The 22,635-nt window shown below is 43.2% G+C and overlaps 1 protein-coding gene across 1 annotated transcript in view; it reads left to right on the top strand.

Annotated features, from left to right (window-relative positions):
• The first annotated feature begins 5,149 nt into the window (after positions 1-5,149).
• Positions 5,150-22,635, top strand: part of MEF2A (myocyte enhancer factor 2A) — an 81,922-nt gene continuing 64,436 nt past the window's right edge. The window contains exon 1 of the mRNA XM_017804951.1: positions 5,150-5,222. The gene's annotated coding sequence lies outside the window, so the exon portion shown is untranslated. The remainder of the gene's footprint in view (positions 5,223-22,635) is intronic.

Genomic DNA, 22,635 nt, shown 5'->3' with positions numbered 1-22,635 from the left:
TTCTGAAGCAACACGAAAATAAAATCCCAGAGGCTGGAATGCCGAGTGCTGTTGGAAGGAGGAATTTCCATCCGTGCTCTGAGTCCTTTTTCCTGCTGTCTGGATGAGGGGAGAGGTGAGCTGCTCTGGATATCATCTGCTGGGCTCCAGGCAGCTCTTGTGGTGTCCATGTGAAGAGCTCAGCTCCTCAGTGTTTGTCACGATGGGTGTTTGCAGAAATGCAGCTCAGGAATAAGGGGAGGGAAGGCAAATGTCAGAGTGCATTAAATAAGGGATTTTCCTTACTTTCCAAGAAGCTTGCTCGCAGCAGGATGGTGCTATTTATATCAGATCTCCTAAACCCAGCTGTTGGTTCACGTTAAGGTGCAGGACGGTGAGAAAATCCCGGCAGAAGAGCGTGAATCCCAGGGAGACCTGCGGGGACCGATAAAATATCCCAAGTTTTGCTGAGGTCCAGCCCGGGCGTGCCCTCAGTGAGGCAATTCCAGCATTTCCCGTGTTGATCCTCCAGCATTAGAGGACCAGGGGCAAAGCAAAACTAAAAGTGCCAAGTGCTGCAGCAGGAAAACTCCAGGGAAATGAGCTCCCACCCCTGGCTGGAAGAGTTTGAAAGAGAACTTTTACCTGTAACTCAAAACTAGCAAATATACTGTACACCCACAGAACGGCATTCTTAGACAAGCTGTGTCTGATCTAATCTTATGTACCTTGGCCACAAGTTTTGGAAAAACAAATATTCCCAAGGCAATCAGATTACTGAGTGTACCATATAACGATGTGGAAATACTGGTGGTTTACAGAGGGCAGTTCATGGAGTGGATTGAGGGAGTTTAATTCGTGCATTGTCAGGCAATCTGGACTTGACTAAAATAAGGAAATCTTTACTTGATTTTATCTCTCCGGAGTGGAAGTCCAGAGCCAAAGAGTGTAACAGCAGCACTCCCAAGCACGGGCAGGGAGCTCAGGGGAGTTTGTTCCAGGCCAGTTTTCCAAGAGGACAGGCTGTGTGTGCGCTGAGGTGACCAGGGGGTTAACAGGGTTACACTAATGGCAAGGAACCAGTCTGCTCCTCCCTGAATTCCTGCTCCCTAGGTGGGAGTCCCCCTGCCCCGTCCTTTGTTTCTGGTTTGAGTTCCCATCCTGAAGTGCCGTGAGTACAATTCAGTTTTGTTGCAATCACCAGTCCTTTACAAAAATCTTCATTCATAGAGTATTTCCCCCATTGTAAGGGAAACAATGTTAGGAATTAATCTGGCCTGTGATTTGTTAGAAACCTTGTTCTGAAAACCTTGTTCTTAGACCCTCCTTCCCTTGAAGGGTAACTTAATTGTTTGTCAAACATGCAAAACGTATGTACTTAACATCCCCTCTTCTTATTATTTATGATTTTAGAAGTCCTGCATTTTGTTTTTATGTAACATTCACCTCCAAAAACAAGAGGCTGAGATTCTTTTCTCCAGGACACAGGATGAAAAAGCTGATTTCTGGAACATAAGGAGCATTTGAAAGGAGACTTGAAGAACAGCCATGGTACATCTCTGGAGTGTTTTGTAAGAAGGTCCTAAAATGTAAGTTGAAGGTTAGTGGAGATGTGATTTTGGTTGGTAGTGCCTCCAAAATACCTTGAATGGGTGGGTGGAAATGCACTGGAATAGAGATGCAAGGGAAAGCTTTATTGCCATAACAACTGCTGGATGATGACTCTATTCAACTCTGAGGGTATTTAGTTAAAATTAAGAACACCGGTATCTTCCTTTCATATATTTCTCTTTATATTTGCTATTGCTCTGAGTTTATTTCTCCATGGATATCGTGGAAATTACAGTGCCTGCCATTTGGCCAAGGGAAGAGATTTCAGGGGGTTCTTTTCAGTCTCTAGGTTGTACAAAAGATGGGCAGAAACACATCCAAGTGGTTGTTCACTTATCTCTCAGGAGTGATCCCAGCAGATGCTTGTGCTAATTTTTCCCTGCTCACACTGACACTCCAGTTTGATGTTCTCCAGGGCTTTGTTGTGTTGCTGCTTCCACATCTCATCAAGATTGTAATTTTCTCTCCGCAGTGTAGATTTCTCTTAATCACCCACAGCTTTGCTCCCCCTGGATTATCCAGGTGAATTTGGCCTTTGCAGCTGTCCTGGAAGTTCAACCTTACACAGAATGTTGCCATTGAGTCAGGTGGTGATTTTGGTCCCTTTGATCCATAAATTCCTCTGTGGTTTCATTCGTGTCACCCTGAGGGGTGATGTTTTTCAGTGCTGCCACTGTGACATGTGAGAACATCTGTGACCTCCCCACCACCCATCCTTGTTCCCCAAGGAGCAGGAGCAGATGTGGCAGCATGTGGAAAACATCTGGAATTTCAGCTGGATGCCAAATTTTGCACTTCCTTTTCTCGATTGTTACACAGGGCAGTGTTTCCATTTCAGTGGGAAAGACCCTGCTCTGCACCCCTGGACTATTGTTTGCAAGGCACACACAAATCCCTCAAGCAACACTTTCTGCTTATTCTTGTAGTGCCACTGAAAAGGACAGATTAGAACCAATTATTTATCTCTTTGGCTTCCTGCTCTATTTTTGCCAGCTTGGAATAATATGTACTGGAAATAATTAATGAGTATATCCAGAAGTCCTTGCTCAGGCCTTGCTTCAGTGTCTTACTCAGATTCCCACTGAGTTTTACAACTTAAATATTCAGTATTTTATCTCAGCATGTTGATGCCAGGAGAGGATTTCATGGTATCAATCACTGGATTTTAGTAAAAGACCTTACAGATATTATGGATGACAGGTATAGTGAGGAAGAAGAGAATAAATCACATTCATATAAAAATCAATGATGTTTGGACTGTTCATGTTGAGAATTGTAAGGAAACTGTATGGATTTAAATCTTGTCCTGATTATTATAGTTCAGTAACAGACTGAACATATGATGGAAAAGATTTGTGTTGTATTATTTGTCTTTCTCACTGATTATAAGCTTTCCCCTGGATCCACAAAAAGAAATGCCCACCCTTGCACCTCCGTTTTGGACAAAAGATGGATGTTTCAGAAGTTGTTCAACTTATTTACTGGCCATATTTTTAAATCCCAAGTAAACTGGACATACAAACCTCAGAATTTCTGAGAGCTGTGAATTCCTGCTGCTGTTTGAGCTGAATGCTTGGAAACAGGCAATAAAAACTTACATTTGTTTTTTGGGAGTGATCATGGAGGATCTGCCTTTTTCCATCCAGTGGTGTGGTTCTCACACTGTGAGATGGGAGATTCTGTCACCGTTTCTTGCGTCCTGTTTTCCAACCCTTTGTGGAGCTACTTTTTGGCTCTCAGTTAGTGGTAACGTTTTCAGATGCAAAGAACACCCTCTGATCCCTGTTTTTCAGAGGAGGCACCTTTGGCCCTCGTGTCCTGGAGCAGTGATGTGCCCTCAGCACCAGTGATTTAGTGCTGTGAAATGGCTCCTGTCATTCCCCTCCCAGGCTGCGGGAATCGTGCAGGATAAATCTGGAGGAGCTGCAGAGAGCAGATGATTTTTTGGCAAGTATCATTTTATCATCAAAATTTTATTTTTGGGTCACTCTTCAGCTGCCGCCTTCTGTGAGGGAGAGAGACGCCAATTTTATGCCTTTTATTATGTATTCCCGAGGAGTCTTTTCTTCTTGGAGCAAAATTAATGGGAGCTCTGACAGGGATAATGGGAGGTGGGGATGGATGGAGAGGGAATCAGGGTGGACTGTCACCTTAGTCTGAACAAGGAGACAGAGCTCATGTCCTCAGAGAGCTGGGATTGGCACAGAAAGCCAGTCAGAAAAATATCAATAATAAATATATATATACATAGTATATACTATATATATAGACTATATATAGTGTATATATATACACACACTCTAATATATATCTCCATATGTACAGTGTGTAGTATATATACACACACTATAAAATATACAGTATATATATACAATATAAAATATACTATATATACCACGTACATATGTATTTTTACTTAGAGAGTATAATATTTTACAGGTTTCACAGAACGTTCTGACTTGGAAGGGACCCACGAGGATCATCAAGTCCAGCTCTGAAGTGAATGGCCCATACAGGGATCAAACCCACAGCCTTGGTGTTATTGGCACCACACCCTAACCAACTGTATAATTATATATATAAAATCGTGTATATATATGTGTAATATATTTATGTAGTGTACATATTATATATGGTGTATATATATGTATATATATTCTTAATAGTGTGTATATATATACAGTATATACACACACTATACAGTATTTATATATTTATATAGATACTGTATAGTGCGTATATATATATATGTACATATGTATACATATGGGAGGTGGTGGTTTCTGAGAGTGCCAGGGGCAGCTGGGCTGTTCACCGGGGTAACTGCTGTAGTTTCCCGCTAAAGCCTGAGGACCGGGGCTTGCAGGACGATGCGGGAGCACTTAATGGGGGTTATTTTAGTTGACCCAAAGGGGGACCACTTAATGAGCGTTGTTTTAATTACCCCCAGCCCCGCTTTGGCCCCCCAGGCCTCGCGTTGCGCACGCGCCGCTCGGGGCGGGCCCGGCCCGTTGCGTCACCGCCGGCGCACCCGGCGTAGCGCTCTGCGCACGCGCGGCCGCCCTGCCCGGGGAGGCGGAGCGCTGCCTCCGCGGCGAGCCCGCCCCCTCTCTGCTTTGATTGGCCTTCGCTTTCCTCGCCGCCTTTCTGATTGGGTGCTCCGCTGTCACTCAAATCCTCCACGTTTCGCCGCGCCCCGCCCACCAACTGCTCCGTGGTTGGCGGGCTGTCCCGTGTGCGCGCTGTCATTGGCTGTGCGCGTTGTCACTCAGGGGCCGGCCAGGGGCAGGAATGTAGGCCCGGCCGCTCCCCGGCCCCGCCAAATAATCCCGCGGTGCCGCCTGCGCTGAGCGCGGCCGTGCCTGCCCTGCCGCGGGGCCACCGCGCCCCTCCCCGCCATTCCCGGCGCTCCCGCCCCGGCCCGCCCCGGCTCGGCCCCGCCGAGCGCCTGCGGCGCCGCGCGGAGAAGCGCGCGGAGGGATACTGAGGGAGCGAGTGTGTGACAGTGACAGAGGAAGTAGTTCCGGCCGCGGCCGGGCCTCGTTTCCCAAAAATAGCGCTGTGGGTATCCGTGCGCCGGTGTCAGTGTCTCCGGAGGAGCCGCGGCGGGAGCGGAGCGGGCGGGCAGCGCGGTGAGCGGGGGGTCCCGGGGCCCTGCGCCCCTCCTGCCCCGTGCCCCGGCCCCGGGGGCACAGCGGGGTGTGTCCCCTCACCCGGGGGCCGCGCTGGGACGGGGCAGCGGCCGAGGGGCGGCTGAGGAGGGGGGGGAAGCAAAGCGAAGGGAAGGGAAGCAAAGCAGGGAGGGTCCCCCCGCCGCCCCCATCCCGCGCTGAGGGAGCGCGGCGGGGGCGCCCCGGGGGCTTCGAGGTGGGCGAGTTTCCGCGGCCTCCCCAGAACTTCCTTAGGGAGGGGATGGACATGGCCGGGCCGGGCCGGCGGCGCTGCCCGGGGGCCGTGAGGGGAGGGCGGGGTGGCGGCCCGGGGGCGCGGGGAAGGGACGCTTTGTGCGGGGGAAGGCGAACGGCGAACCCGCAGGAAAAGCCTCCCCGGGAGCCCGTCCCTGGAATGCGGCGGCGGGAGCGGCCGGGGGTCGGGCAGGGGCAGCCGGGAATGGCTCGGGAGTTCGGCGCCGCAGGAAGGTGCGCTGGGAATGGGAGGAGGGAGAGGGAACCGCTCCCGGTGTGCGCGAACCGAGCGCGGGGTGTTGTGTGCGGGGGGACAAGGCTGGAGGTGCAGCGGGAGGGGTTTGTGTCCAGCGGCTGAAGTCGTGAGGGAAAGGGGCCGTTCCGTTTCTGGCTGGAAACACAGTGATTTCGTTAAGTTTAAGGAGCTCTATTTTGCAATAGATTTTTACCTGCTATTGAGATGCTGAGTGGAATTGCTTAGGAAAACTGACCGTAGCGCCTTGTTTGACAGGTGATTAATTCCAGAGTTGAGAAACTGGAGTTCTCTAGCGGAAAAAAGATAACCCAGAAAGGCTCTTCTTAAATTTTTTTACTGCTTAGTGTCAAACACTTTGTGCCGTAATCATACAAACAGTAAATTTATTCTGACCACTGAAGGAAAAGGGCTCCTAGGAAGTACAGAGGAGCGACAAAAAGGAATAATTTGTAAACAGTAGTAAGGAAAAAAAGTGGTTTGGTGTGGAATTGGTGATGTAGATGGTATGTATTTTAAACCTTCTTCACAGTCTGGGAAATTTTTATGTAGCATAAGGAAGGCTATAAGCTTTTAAGCTTAATTGTTAACTGTCTATACATAATTGTTCTTTATACAAGATTTTTTTCCCCCATTTTTAGGAATTACTTGTCTGTATTTAGTTAGGTATTTCTGCTGTCCTCTTACTGCTGTCTAGTATTTGAACAACCTGTGCAAAAGGTGTCAGAGCAACATTCCTATCATCTGTTCTGTCTTTAAAATTATTTAAAATGTTTGTCTCTACCTTTTACACGTAAGAATGTAATATTTGGGGATTTTTCCTCCTCTCTAACAAGTGATTTGCATTTGGGGGAGAAGTGTGAGATTCCTCTTTTAAACTATTTTTTTTTTTTTATTGAGGTGTTAGAATATGTGCAAAATGACATGTCTTTTAGTTACATAATTGAGAGGAATTGCAATAAAGGATGTAATGTTGGCACTTTTGTTCACTAAAGGGTATAATTATTAAATGATATTTTAAAATTCTGCACTCGTTAAGCCAGCAAAACAAAAACGAGGGAATGGAACAAATTGTCTTGATGTTAAGGGATTATAATGGAGCTGGGCAGCTGGAGAGGAGCCCTTCTGGATTGAGGGCATTCAGTCTGGAATTTCGGAGGGAAAAGAACCCAGTGCCCTGGGCAGTTATTTTTCTCCTCCACAATTCTGCTCTAAATCTGTAGCTGTCGTGGTCCAGCAGCAGAGGAGGATCGTCGGGAAAGGAGGAGAACCCTTCAGTGGCAGGGACAGCACAGCTCTGGTGCACATGGAACCCCCTCTGTGCCTGTGCAGCTCATCTAAACCAGTTTTAATGTTCCAGCACTCCTGTGATTTATTTGTGAGCAGGCATTTACAGGTTATAGTGGGAATAAATGAGCCTTTAGCTTGTTCTGCTCCATTTTCAAGTGTGTCTTCAAACCCATGTGGTCACTGCTCCCCTCTGTGAGTGACAGGGCCCATGGAATGCTTTGCATAGAACAGATTATGGATTTAAAGTCCTGTATTATGAGTTTCTTTCTCTTTGAAACCACAGATGGAGAAATAAGTGAATGTTGAATTTTAGATAAATTCATCTTTAGAATTGAGTCACGTTGGACCAGAACGATGAGAAGGACGTGGCTGAATTGAAACCTGAAATAATTCTGGAGGATAAACCAGGTTATTATGGCAGAAGACTCATCTTACTTAGAAGCCTTCTCTGAGCTTTAGTGTGTGTGGTTTACCTTAAACTGGTTAATGTGGGCAGCAAGGATTTTCTGGGTTTATTTTAGAGCGTTGGCCAAGTTTCTCAGAGAACTTGTTGATGTCATTCTGTGTGTGCCCGGCCCTGGTGCTGCTCCGGGGAGCCTGGAGGCACCACTGGTGTGTGAGCAGGGCTGTGCTGCCTGGGCTGGAACAAAACACAGCTGATTAATTCTCCAACAGCACTAAAGCAGTGTGGTATAACACTGTGCAACATGCAGATCTGTATTAGTTTGGGAACTCAAGTTTTCTTCCGAAATAAGAAATATTTCGAATTAATAATAACTTGTGCCTTGTGCCTTGCTTGAGAAGAGAGCTCTGTGGTTTTTATTTAAATTAAAAAATATTTTTTTTCTAAAAATTAACATTAGCACGTTTTATTCACCTCACCAAATTCCTAATTTTTGTTTTTAAAGGCTGCAGGATTAAATACTCCGTGTAAAACTCGGGCTTTGGGCCTATTCAGCCATGACAGCAGCCTGGGAATGTGTGCAAAGCACCAGGAGCTGCTTTTCCTTCTCATTGAAGCAAATCTTACTTGGAATTAATTGGAACATCATGTGGCAGAGTATGTGCTGAGGAACTTCTTAATGCACAAATCACCTCGAATTTCACGTTTCTTGTGTTGGGAAGGCATTATTTCACATGGCTAATAATGTGTTCTTCAGTTAATGGAATAGAACAAAATCAGAATCTGTGTGTGTGGCAACATGGGTGAATTTGGTGCCCGTTGTCTTGAGTTCAGATTTGATTCCTTCAGCTCAGGTGGAGTAACCAGGGAAAATAAATGCACCATTCCCTTTTTTCCTGTGTGCTTTGCTGTGCCCCGGATGCCATAATTACCTGAATGGACTTGTCCCTGTGTCACTGAGGTGGTGCAAATGTGGGATCAGTTCAACTCCTTCTCCTGTCAGCGAAATGAGTAAAGACTTGGAAGGGGCAGTCAGGTCTGAAATAACTAAACACAGCTCTGGCTCTTCCCCTGGATGTTTGGGAGGTATTTTGGGTGTCTTAGGAAGTTTGTAACATGACAGGAAGACCTTCTTTTGCTTCCCCCCCCCCAGGTCAGTTTTGTTGACCTTCCCGTAAAAAACCTCAGGAGATTTTTTTTAACAGCTGATCATGATACAGTGTCTAGTGTAACAAAACAAAATCCTAACGATACAAAATAGTAAGTTTACTAAGAGTTAAACCCAGCCTTGAGCTGTGGAACATGACAGTTACCCTCCCCCCAGCAAGTGCTCTGTGGTAGGGCACCAGCTAATAAAGAACAAGTTTGTAGCCTGCAATAATGTATTTGGCTTTTTTATATGAAAATAAGTATCTGATCTATCTTTCTACCTCTGACCACCCCCCTCATATGGTGCATTCTTATTTTAACACTTGATCTTTCAAATTACTGCTGAGGGAGTGGAAAGGAAGGGATTTTTCTTACATATTAAGGGACTAATTTTTTTTTTTTATCAGTGCATTTTTTTTGACTTCTGTTTGATGGTTCTGCAAGAGTTTTTCTAGATTTCTTTATATTTAATGTATAACTTTTTCTTTAGGGACATAAACCCCTGTACTCTATACTCTCATTTCCATTTGCCACTAAAGAGGAATTAATATCTTGCAAGACAACTCTGTTCCTGAGATTTCACTCCTGCCCCTCCAGGACAGTCACTGAGTTGGAATATTTTAAATTATATATATGGTGTGTATGTATATCTATCTATCTTTTTCCTTTTATCTTTAATCTGAGGCTGCAATGAAGAATTAGACAGGAATTTTATTAGAATCAGGCTAAATTTTGTGAGCAGTCTTTTCTTAAAATTTTGATGCAGGGGCATATGCAGTGTTTTCCATGGAGAACACTGCTTTTTGTTCCCTGAGTGTTGTAGCACTACAACATGCCTCTACGATGAGAAGAAAATACATCCTTCTTAATAAGAGTGTGATTAATTGAATTATTTTTCAGGGAATTAACTACTTTATATTCAAAATGTTAGTGATGCTTAATTAGGTAGGTCTCCCACTTATATTTGTCTCTGTCCCTGGAGAGCTTTTGAATTCTGCCAAACTCCTTGTGGGCCAACCTGGAGACTTAAAAATGCATTGTGATTTCACCAGGAGTTACTCAGTGTGGTTGCATTCCTATTTTAAGTATAGTAAGATAAAAAGTAAGTGTTGGGAATTATCAGCCAAGCAGAGTTGTGGAAAGGTGCCTGCTTTAAGTGCCTGTGCACCAGGCATTGATGACAAAGCATCTTTTACTTTTTTCCCTAATCAAGAGCTAATTGACTCGGAGAAAAATGTGTTGTGGCCAGAGATCACCTCAGAGGGGGGTTAGAATGGATGGGTTTGTGCTCCTGATAATTTTATGATGATAACAGAGGGGAAGAAGGATTTTTTTTTTTTTCCATTTACTTCAAACCCCTTTGAGTGTTTTTGAAACTCAGTTTCATTTGAAAATCAGATTGCACCTGACACTGTAATTTAGGATTTCATGGGCTGGACTAATGTTATTTTTATTGTTTGAAAGCTGACCTGTGAGAATATGTAAGGCAGGTGTGTCACTGTTACCTGCAGTGACACTTGCAGGCTGTGGTTGCTGTGGGTGTTGGGTGCTGGGCCAACCCACATGATCTCCTCATGTTCTGTGATCACTGACAGTGCTGGGAAGGTCAAGGGGGTTCAATTATTAGACTTTGAGCTCTGTAGTTGTGTAAGCACATCTGTCACTGAGCTGTGCTGTGAAACATTTCTTTCCTGAACACACTGGCACGGGGAGTCGAGAGAATTCAGAGGGGAGTATTTTAGTGTATCTGATGATATGGAAGAGTTACAAACAGTTGCAAGAGAAGAGCAAGTGAGTGGTTGAACCTTCAGAGACACACTAAAGGTGAGGGGTCACAAAGGGCAGAACAGCCTTGTCTTGGCAGTGTCCATTAGAGAAACCACTGGAAGGTGTCAGGATGATGTGACTTCAGCCCCTGTATCACCCAAAATCTGCAATACTTGAGTCAAGAGCTGAGGAAGAATTGAAGTTTTTTTCCCCTCAGATACCAAAAAAAGTGACAGCGTTTTTAAGCACATCCTTCTCCAGATGTTTTGAATTGTATTTAATTGACTGTCTTATTGTGAAAAGCTTGTCTGGTAGAGCTCAGGAACATTGGGTGAGGTTATCAGCGTTAGGGACATCTTGTTTTTGGTATCATTCTTTCACAGCAACTGCCTCTTCCTGATATGACTGAGTGCATCCTGTTTGAAAGGCTGTGAGCTGACAAGAACAGCTCTGAAGTTGGTGCATAGGGCAATTAAAAAATGTTGCTTTTTCCAGTGTGAGCGTTCAAAGCAATGAGCCTTCTGAGAGTATCTGAGAAAATGGGATGGTCCATCATCATTTTGCTTGTATTATCCTGTCAGGCACTGAGGGTGATAAGCTAAATTTTTCAGAATTTTTATTTTTCCTTGAAGCTGTTAAAATTATTGTGTAATGATACGAGGTTTTATTTATAGTTCAGGTGTCTTAAATTTATGCTCAGAATCCCCTTGCTTTCAGGGTAAAAGAGGGGAAAGTCAAAGGTAGGGTACGAAATACCTTATTTTACCTGATGCCTACAAAAAGGGAAAGCACTTTCTGCTGGAATTTTTGAGCCTACAGGCTGTCAAATTGTGTTTGTTAGTCTGAGTTTTATAATACACATATTTACTTGGATAGTTGGCTTTTGGGATTTGAAACTTTTGAGGATTTGAAGGAGGATTTCCTCTGAGGGACTTCCTTAATATCCTCCCGTGTTTCTTTTGAAGTGTTGGGGTTTTTGTGGTTTGTGTGTTGTTGGGTTTTGTTACGTTTTGTCCTCTCGTTCTCCTTATCTTTGTTCATAACATCCCAAATGGTGGTGTCTTAACTTTTTGTCAGAAATATGTGTGAAGGTCTTTGATTTGAGAGCTCCTGGGCTCGACTATGAAATAAGTGGCAGCAGTAAAAATATTAATGGTGTCCATTAAATTAGAACTCTTCCTTCATGGGAAGGAGACAAAATCATGGATGGCTGAAGAGAGATCAGCAGACAGGTAGGAATTTACTGAATATTTGGGATATGAAATATGGGTGTATTTTCAGAAAGTGCAGCTATTAACAATTCCCAAGGCGTGTGTAGAGCATGGAATGGTTTTGTTGGATATCACAGAATAATAGTGAGTTTTAAGTAGGTGCTTGTTGTTTTCTTTGTCACAAATATGAAAGCAAACTGTCAAAAAGAAACGGGAAATTATCAATTGAATTAACTGAAATTTAAAACCTCTTTTGTTTTATCACTTGCTCTCAGAGAAGGACAGGGAAAGTCAAGAAGACTCCCAGGCTTTGTAACGGTCTTAATAAGAGCTAAAAGTGGAAGGGAGGGCAGAAACAACAATCATAAGATAATTGTTAAATGATTTTCTTTTTCCTTAAAAGAAAAAGCTCATGGTCAGTGTTTCTGTTTATCATTGCTAATGCAGCATCTTCAAGGAACTAGGAAGATGTGGTGGTCAAATGATTGCCAGTTCTGGATTTTAAAACATAAGTGATTAATGTTCCTGAATACTGGAGTCGTTTAGATGCTTTATGCAAAATAGGAGGAAAGTACTTTAAAAGACGAATGATTTGTCCAGGAGGTGAAACAGGGTTATGGGACAGTTGGGAATTTCAGCTCCCGTTTGTGTCCTGGCATTCTGATGCTCCTGGTGACTCCTGGTTGAATTTTTTTCTTGGGCTTATCTACCCCGGAGCCTTCGATTGGCGGCAGGATGACTGTAACCTGATATCCCCCGTTATCCCACAAGCTGCTTTGCTGTAAATCTTCCTGCGGATCCTTTGCCCTCGATAGGAAGCGTCTCCAGTTCCGTGGGTCGCCGTCCCTTCCTCCTCCATTTGTAGGTTCCGCATCTGTGTTTGCCGAGGAGTTGGACTCCTGGCCTGGCAAGTTAAGCCCGGTGCTGACGTGCTTGTTTTTATGGTTCCCTTTGGAGGATGCCCTGGGATTAGTCCTGCGCCCTGTTGTTGTCAGGTACTCCCGGATTTACAAGCAGTGGGCGAGCACAAGGTGCTCGTGTAAAACCTGCGCCAGAGCCTGCAGGAAATGAGAGTCATTCCCTTCGGAAACGGCGATGGGAGAGGGGATCCAAATGTTGCGGTGCTGAGAGACCCGAGTAAAACGCTGCTCTTGTTCAGAGCTGCGGGAAGGGCTCGCCCCGGGCGAGGAGGTTGCGCTCCAGCCCCAGGTCCCCCGTGCAGCCCCTGCAGCTCCCTCTGCAGCTCCCTCTGCCGATCCCTCTGCCGATCCCTCTGCCGATCCCTCTGCCGATCCCTCTTCTGCTCCCGCCGGGCCCGCGCAGCGCTCGGGGGCTTCTGGGGCTTTGGGATGAGCGGAACCACCGGGTCCTGCCGCAGCACCGAGGAAACACTTCCCAGCAAGCCGAGGCTGCGGCCAACCCGGTGTTATTCATGGGTGATTCTGGGCTTTGGTGCCTTTTATTTTATTTTTTTCCCCTTTTCACCGTCTAATTTTTGTCTCGGGGGAGATGGGAGTCATGAAGGGATCCGTGGACTGTCCTGTTAACACCGGCTCCAGGCAGCAGAACCAGTGCGATTGCAGGAGATAAAAGGATTCCATGGCTCGGTTGCTGAGGAGCAAGTGAAGCATCGTAGGGGGAAGAAGGAAGAACAAAGACAGGGTGTATATGAAAATTTTTATTCTGTGTACTAAAGCCCTTTTTATTTAGGATATTAAAATATGGCTTGGAGAAATGGTGGAAGTAAATTTAAAAATAGTCTGAACAATAATAGTAGTTTTGCAGATAGTAGGACTTACAGAATTTCCACTTGCTTTTTTTCCCCTGATCTTTCAGAGTATCCCGTCTATAAAATGTATTTCCCTTCAGTTCTGGAAGTATCTTAAATGTTGTGCCAGCTGTAGGTGGGCTGAGTGCAGGTACCTGCTGCCTCTCTGGTCACTGCAGGGCACTGCTTTGCCCTGGGGGCTCTGCAATTGCCAGGGCAAAAATTCTGCAGCACTTTTATAAAATCTCAAAAATCATTGATACATTTGTTGTGGCAGCTGGTTGAAACTGGCCAATTTAATCAGAAGCTTTTAATGAGGGAGAATAGACTGTGGTCACATAAACCTCATTTTAATAGAAAAGGAAGTTTAGAAAGCTGTGGGGATAGACTGTTCTGTCTTCAAGATTTTAGTGCCATCATTGATAATGCCTGAATCTTACATCAGAAAACTGTTATTTTTTAATTTAATTTTATGAAAATAAAGGTAGGATGATTTAAAATTCTACATCCAGTTTTTTAAATTGCTTTGGTTTTAATTTTTTTTTAATCTAAATGTCATATTGGGCTGGGATTCATTCATTCAGCAAAATAAATGTGTCTTTATCTTGATGATGCCTGTTTGTAAGTGTATGGGAAGATGGTTGTGTAGAGCATTTGGGATTTCCTCCTGCCCAAAGTGTCTGGTCAGGAAGCTGTTTGCAAAATTAAGTGATGGTTTGGGGATTTTTGCAGGGAATTGACTGTCCAGCAGCATTTGTACAAAGGATTAGATTCTTGTGGTCTAGAATGGAAGCTCAGTGGGTTGTCACTGCAGCTGCCTGTCCTCTGCTTTTCCCTTCCCTCTGGACCATCATAGTTTGTAGTTTCAGTCTGGAGGTCGGGGAAGAGCTTTTTTTTTTAATATGTTTTTTTAAGGCTGAATTCTTTTGTAATAAAAAATTCTTACACACTATACCTGAAAATACAGACTGACTAGTTCTCAAAAGAGGTTTCTACCTGCTTTTCCATCGTGCAGCCCTTTAATGAAATGTTAATGAGAAGATGATCTGATAAACTTCTTGAAAACTTTCTGTGCACCAAACTCATAATTGAGGATTTTTCTTCAGATCTGTTTCTTTTAAGACACCTGAGTTGGTTTCTGGAGCTGTCTGTCTTGCCTGCATGGAGATAATGCCTACAAGCAAGCCACAGAGATTTTGGTGTGTTGTTTTTCTAAGGCTTGAATGACTAATTTTCTGAAGGTGGAAGGAACAACAGCCTTTCATGTGAAGTTCCTTTTGTGCTTGTTACAAGTGTTAAAAGCAGGAGAAAGTAAGAACAGGCTAAAATTCAGAGTTGCAGTCTGATGAGGAATCCTCCAGGCTTCTTATCTGGAACAGCTGAGACCATAATTCTTGCTTCTGTCTTACCTGCACTTTGCTGCCTTTAATTCTTCATGGTCTCTTCTGCTTAATCTTAGTGGCTTATAAGATTCTTCAGTGGCATAATTAGCTTATCTTAAAATAGTCTGATCTGTTGGGACAGTGAGGGGACAGCCAGCCCAGCCCTGGGTTTCAGGTATTGGCCCACAGGGATGTGTTTGGCCCCTGGGGAGGAAGGAAGGAGTAGGTGACAATGTTTTTGCAGCTATAACTGGGTTTTGAACATGAATCCTTCAGCTCACCTGTGCTGGGATTTACAGATGTTTTCCTTCAGGAATTTGACAACAGCCAAATAAAGAGAAAGCAGCTTCTGCTTTGTTTCAACCAAGACACAAGTGGAATGAGGATACAAAATTCGGTCCCTTTGCTAAGGTGGTTTTTTGTATTTGTAGCTTTAGTGTGTCTGACTCCTTTTTTATTCAACCCTTATGCTTGGGGGAGTGTGAGCCTCCTCATCTTACCTCAGACTCCTTGTTTCAAACATACCAGTGTTTCTGGTCTCACACCTTTCAAGAGTCCAACCATTAATGTTTGTACTTCCTTGAGACTGATTGTCTGGGTTTGATACTTCCTAAAATTGTCTTGTCTTCTTCTTCGTTTTTCATTTCTTTAGACAAATACAAATTTGGACAAGGACACAATGACATATATTAATGAACAAGAGTGTTGTAGGTACATCAGTTCTGAGGGGTAACTCTGCATTTAAAATGTGTATTCTTGGAAGAGCTTGTGCTGCAGTTGCTGTTGTGGTTGTTGCAATCATGAAGAAGAGAACTGAATACTTTTGTTACAGTGCTGGGGAAGGACTTTCCTATACAATACATCTAGGATGTTGCTTGGAATGTGATTTATTCTGTATTTTCTGGAAGATGTCTTTTTATTTGAACTTTTGTAGAAAAGCACTTCTTTTTCTGAAGTCCGTAAAAACCTTAAAATTGTGGGCTAAGTTGCCATGCTTTTTGTTGATTAAAAATGGATTTCAGCAGTTTGTTTGCAATTAGCTATTTGGTGAAATAGTAGCTCAGTGGCTAATGCTGAGCATCCTGATACTGGCTGCTACTGACTTCAGGGAGAAAATGGAGTTCTTTTATTTCAACATGTAAAATGTTCTTTTATTTCAACATGTAAAATGCTTTTTAGGGAAAGTTTGTTCTATTTTTTGATTGATAGCTTTGCTCATTCTGGGGTTTTATTAAACTTCTATGTTGATGCTTTTAGGTCCTGTGTTTTCATCTCTCAAACCCTGCAAAAAAACCCCTTGAAAGACATGTTTTGTCACGTAGTGTTTGAGTTTGGAGACCTTCATTGAAGAACTAATTTGGACTCTGCAAGACAGTTCAGACATTACCAGGAGAAATTTTTAGTTCTGCTTCCAGGTGGATTTTATGGACTACCTGGGTGCAGGAAGTGAGAGAAGGAATTTTAACTGTACATGAATGTCTTGCCTACACTGCAAGATTCCTTGAGCCTTGGGCAGTAACCAGGCAAGTCCCACGTGTAGTTTAATGTTTAACTTTAGTTTTATTTTGCTGGTATTGCTGGGGCTCATACTCATACAGATAGAGTTGCACTATAACTGAGACTGGGAGGTGGAACTTGCCTCTTCCTCTTACATTTTAGTACAGTTCAGTTTGTTACAACAAAATTATTCCAGTGAAACTTCCAGACCAGATGAGGTGAAGTCACCTTACAACGGGGTTTGTGACGTTTCTTGCAGCACTTGGTTCTTTGTATTGTGACTGGAGTTGTTTTTTTTTTCCCCTTTTCTTTTTTCCTGGTTTCTCCCACATTCATTAACTGTGCCTACAATGAGCTTGCAGTGAATTAGTGTCAGTGTTCCAGTGAAATCCTTGGCTGGATTGATGATGTGAGTGGTGGGGATCTTACTCTGTCTGCTGGTGTCTGTTAGACCTATTTAGATGAAAATGCTGTAAGCTGACATTGCCTGTGTGCTTGTTCCCTGCTCTAATATTAATATTTATGTCTAAGAAATATTAGTGGGGAAATTATTAGGAGAGGAAGTTTAGCACAGAAAGGCTTCCTGTGGATGACTTGCAGTAGTGGTAAATTCTGACAGGGTTCCCATGGCAGTGAATGTGTTTTCTTTAATACACATTAGTCAGGTCTTGCTATTGTCTTCTTTATAATACAGCACTTTGGCTCTGTTGTTGTCAATACACAAGTTGTCTTTGCAAAACCTTTTGAAGCACAATAAAAAGTATGTAAAACCATGTTGGGCAAAAAAATGCTGAAGGGTTCTAATGAGTGTGCAGGGAACAGCCTTTTTCTCTTTTGGCATTTACATCAACTTTCTAATCCAAGTCTTTGTCTCCTTCTCCTCTGCCGTATTCCCATACAAAATTCAATTATTTAACTTTTATTTTAGCAATAGGAGACAATTTGAGCATAATTAATGTAACTGTCTAAATGAGTGATACCTAATTGGATTGTCATTGTTTGGAGAACGTTCACAGTCATTCATTGCAATCTGTACATTTCTCTTTTAGAGCTACAATAAATATTGAAGTCTCACTGTTCAATCTGATGAATGTAGCTTTACATCTGCACTTTCACTGCCACTCTCAATTTCCAGGGTGCTCCAGTGGGTTGAGATGCTGCTCTGGAATTCCTGATGTCAGCCTTACTACCCTGGCTTCGTACTCTGCTCATGGGAAGATGCACTGGATCTAGAGACGCTGGATTATGTGGATGATGAGAGCAGATAACTCCCATATAGGTTTTTTTTAAAGGTGTTTTGAGTTCTAGTGCTGTTTAGCTGGTCTAAGGCAATTTATGTATGAAATCTCCTAATCCAGAAGGTTCTTTACCCAGACTTCAGACCTGTGTATCCAAAAGGTGTGTGCAGTGTGCTGAGGTCTGGTGCAAGCTTATAGGCCTTATGTAAAGGCTTCATATTCCTGTACAGCAACCTCTTGGCTTGTCTTAACACTGTCATTGGAAAGACTTGAAACAGCATATGGTGGGAAAAATATTACTAATTAGATCTGTCTTCTGGGTTAGTCCAAATTGAGGAAAACACTGTGTGAGTCTGTTCAGCTGGAATTCCTCAGATCCCCTCTTACATCAGTGGTAATGTAAGACAAATACATTTTCGATAAATGTCTGTAGGTAGATGTATACAGGGCACCTTTAAACTGGTTTAATGTCTCTGTGTCAGTCAGGGACACGTGAGGCAGCCACACAGAGAGAGCATTTCAGTTTTTATCATTTCACAAAATGCTCTTTAATTGTGGCACCTAAATGGGGCAGACCTGTTTCTTGATGGAGAGCACGTCTGCAGAGTGATATTTGTCATCGTTAAGGCTTTGGGAACTGGGTTAATATGTTCAGTGGTGACTCCTCAGCAGCCAGCTGTGGATGGCAGAGCACCTGCACTTCGAGGTGGATTCGTCTCATCACATGGTCTCCTGTGGTTTGGAGCTGTGAATTCCTGTCTCAGCTCTTCTTTGTGTCTTTAGCAGAGCAGTACTGAAACTGTTTGATGTGTTCCAGTAAAACAAAGGCCAGCCCCCAGCAGCTTTTATTCTTTTTCCATTTGTTTCTTTATTAGGTGTGGTTTGGTCACTTTTTGTGTGTTGTGAGAATGTTTTTGGATTTAGCAAGTGTCGCTGCATGAAATGCCTTCAAAAGTAGATTTATGTGGCAAATTCAAATCAGTCATCCTTAAAAAAAATGAAATCTTGTTTATGTGTTTAATTTAGGTGATTAGACTACAATGATTGTGGCTTTCAGCAAAACTGGCTGTTCTGAAATTTGTCTGTGGTTTAGATTGATGCCTCTGGTCTGAGAGGAAAGTTTTGGCTTGTGTGGCCTTTCACAAATCAGGAAAGCTGGGGAGGCAATGATTTTATTTCATTTTAGTCTGTCCATGTGACACAGGCCTCTGAACTGCCCAGATACAGGTGGTGTGGTGTGATAATGGTGGGGTGGTGATGGTGGCAGTTTCTGCCTGTTGTAATTTGTAATTCCATCAGCTCTTGCTGGTTACAAGTGTGGAAGGTAAAAAATTAGAAATAACTTTCTATTGCAGGTGCATTTTTGCATTTGTTTTCAGTTCTCCAGTTGATACCAGTAAATTAAATTGTGACCCGGAGAACTTTTGTGCCTCAGGCTTATCTGCTAATCCATTACTTCAACAGCAAATGTTATTTTTATTGGCAGACCTTGCCTTGTTTTGAGTGTTTTGCTGTTGAGGAAATTTGAGATTGGTGCCTTGCCTTTGAGTTAGTTTATTCCTCGCTGACCCTGGTGCAAATGCCTTAATCTTTGTCTCCCTGCCTGGGTGGTTGAACAATCTCTGCTGTTCTCTGTCAGTGTGACAGGGCAGGACAGTGCTGTGTACAGGAGGAATGGCCTGACAGGTGCCTGGGCTGAGCTGAAGTGCTGTAAACAGTGTTGGAGTGAGGAGCTGCAAGAGTGAAGGTGTCAGACTCCAGCTGTTTTATTCTTTATCATTTTTTTTGAGGTAGTTGCAAGTAAACAAATATTTCTGCCACACCCAGTTCTTGTCTTCCTCTGCTATTTTTTTGAGCTTTCATTCATTTCACTTCCTAGTGGGTAGATGGTGAGATTTCTGTCAGATTTATCTACTCAAGTGCAAGTGGGTTTTCTCCTGAGAAAGTCTTGTGAATTCTACTCTCAGCAAGTATCTCTTTTCTTGCTTATCTTAATATCTTTCCTTCCATTTCTGGTTTGTCCTCTGATGCTCTCATAAATAAAGCTGCAGCTCACTCAGCTGGGTTTGTTGCATGAACATGTTTTTATGTTTGTTTTTTTTCCCCACATTGAGTCTTGAAAAGCAGATGCTCCAAAACTGACCCGTTTTGTACCAACACTTTTGGAGAAACAAAACAATTACTCTCTGCTCTACAAGTCAGAGCATCTGCATAACTTTACATTATGCCAGCTCAGCTTTCATTGATAATCGTGTTGGGGAGGTTTTGATTTCTGTTGTTGCTGGGTTTTGTTTGCCTCTGAAATAAGAGTAACCTGTAGCACGTCACATTTGCAGATAATTTAATTCCAAGCCCGTCACCAAGGTCAGTGGGGTTTTTTTTTATGCTTTGAGCATTTATTGTGCTTACTCCAGACTCATTTGTGTGATCTGTGAGACTATAACTTTTCTCTGTAGCCCCTTAATATTATTTGCTTGCAGTACAAACACTGTTTGCTTAGTTTTTACTGCGTTGATAAAACTTGGAAGCTGCATTTTTGAACGGTGCAGTCAGAAACATGTTCTTTAGGAAGGTGAAAAACATGTTTTCCAGAGACAAGTTGTGTTTATGGATTCCCCTTCCTAGTTTTGTCTTCATATTGAAGTTTACTGGTTCAATTATTTCATTCCTTTTCTGCGGGTTTTTTTATCAGTGTAGCTCTTGGTTTTAGTTCTGTTTGTTCTCTTTGCAAAAGGAGTCTGGTGTGTGTGTGTTAACTATTGAGTACTTCTAATTGTTAATTAATTATTTCTAAAGTGCTGGGACTTCTGATGTTCTTCAGTGCTGGGACTTGGCTAATAGCAGGTCAGAATGGTTTGCAACTCTTAAATCATCAATATGGAAAAAAACCTTCAAATAAGATGTAGTGAAAAAATGGCTTCAGGTCTGATGCAGCTGAAGAACGATGGCTTAAATATCTCAGCAGTACCGAGTCAACTGCCAGGTTTGGGACGTGATAATTGGGGTTTGTGACAGCTCTGCAGAGGTGAGGATGGTTCTTGAGGAGGGGTTTTTGTCTTTGCTGCTTGCAGCAGTTTGTGGCTCCCCGGGCTGGGGAGGGAGCTCTGGCAGAAACCTGGGAGTGCAGAGATGGTCCAGATTGGCCGGGAGGGCTCCAGGCAGAGTCTGAGAGAGCACTTGGGCCATGTGATGTTTGACCGGATGGAGCACCTCAGTCACGGGCTGCTGTGTGACACCGTGTGAATACACATCCTGTGTGTCTCCTGCTTGGTGCAAAAAAATAAAACTCTGCTGTAGCAGACATGATTTTGTGCCTCCAACGTGATGCAGAAGCTCTGATGTCAAAATGAAACCTGGTCAATATATCAGGACTGTACTGTTGACTTTCTGTGGTTTGTACTTCACCTTTGAATGACTGAAATCACAAGTGTTAGAATAATTGTCTTTTGAAAAAATGTGGTAATCTGTGTCTTTCTGTCACTGTATTATTTGATAAATGCTGGTGTGCTCTGCAGACTAATTAAGGAATGACTCGGAATAATGATCTAGTGTAAAGAATCATCTCAAAATCCAAGTATATCTGTACTTTGCCTCTCTCTGTTCTCTTGATGTGCCTGTGGCGTATCTGTGTGGTGGATAACTTGGTTACCTGTTGGTAGCTCTGGTTTCCAGGTGTCCCCAGCCAGTGGAAAGGAAGGACCAGGGGTTTATGAACCAACTCATGAAGTTGTTTAAGAGGAACAGTGTCAGGATGAGCTTATGGGATGCAGCAAAGGTGCAATAGCAGTTTAAGGAGTTGTATGAGAACTTTAATGTAGCCCCTGTGCATGTGGTTGCACCAGAGCAGCAGCAGTCTGAGATTTTGATGTGGGCTCTCTGCCAAAATATTTACCCAAGCTCTGTGTGATTTCCTTACCTCCAACCTTGTGCTGAAGCTGACTATGATTTCCCCCCTATTGGGAAGTGTATGAGGTGGGCTTTGCTCTATGCTTAGGCAAAGAAAAGGGTTAATATGTTTTCTTCCACCAGAATACAGATAATTTTCTCATCTCTCTTGGCCTCTGTGATCAAGTCTCTTCCCTTTTTATCTTTATTCTCCAGGTCACCAATCTGAAGCCATGAAACACATAATCTGAAACATCCCCCTGTGTTAGTCCAGAGACAGCTTTTAGGAGAGTTTTCCTTCCTTCCCCCATTAGGCTGGGATTCTCTGGAGTGTGCCCTCTCTTGTAGTGTGACAGGAAGATAAAATATTTTTAGTATGTGCTCCATTAATTTTGCCAACTCAGATTTGTTTGTGCTTTTCCTATGCCAGTGTGTGTATTTCTAGATATGTCAATATATGTGGAGACAACGTGTGGGGTTTTTTAATGTGTCACTGTCTTTTATGGAGAACATCTGCTATGGGATTGTTAGAACAATAGGCAGTGATGCTTATTTAAAATGTGTTCTAGGAGTTACCCTGTAGCTAGGCTGTTTAATAAACCAGTACAAGATATCAAATATAGTCAGATATCCTCCCCAGTTAATAACACTGCTTGGAATGTCATCAGTCTTGCATGTCACATATTACAGACCACAATTCTGTGACCTTCTCCTTCAATTTTCATAGCAAGAGACCGCGGCCGAGCCGTTCGCTTCGGAGGTTTGGATCTTAAAAATTCATAATGTAGAGAACACAAATGCAAGGCTTGCATGTGTGTTAAAATAGTAAATGGGTTAAAGTGGCACAGGCATGCTTAGGTCTGTGTTGGCATAGTTCTCCCTTCAGATGGTAGTTTGGAATGTGAAGCCTCTTCCTCTCTCTGCTGTAGCAGAGCTGAACTCTAATGTCACTTATAGGAGAAATTTAATACAAGCAGCTTGTGCAGAACTGACCTGCTGCCATGGCAGCGTGGAATATATTTAGCATGCATGTGTCTGGTAACCACGAGTGAATAAAACAGTGAAACTCTCCAAAGTTAACGTTTCTATGAACGTTTTCAGAGTTCTGTTGGTCAAATCAATTATCAAACTATTTGAAGAGACTCAGTTTGTAACTGAGATGTAACCGACTCAAAATTCAGAATGCTGCAGCACTGTCTCCACAGATCAGTACGAGAGACACAATTCAAAAGGAATTGGATTTTTTTAATCCACCATAATTTTTTTAGTGTTTTATTTGTTTGGTTTTTCCTTTTTT

Source organism: Lepidothrix coronata, unplaced genomic scaffold (assembly GCF_001604755.1).
Source record: "Lepidothrix coronata isolate B3197 unplaced genomic scaffold, Lepidothrix_coronata-1.0 Scaffold11, whole genome shotgun sequence".
NCBI classification, from domain to species: domain Eukaryota; kingdom Metazoa; phylum Chordata; class Aves; order Passeriformes; family Pipridae; genus Lepidothrix; species Lepidothrix coronata.
This window is presented reverse-complemented; position numbering and strand designations above follow the sequence as displayed.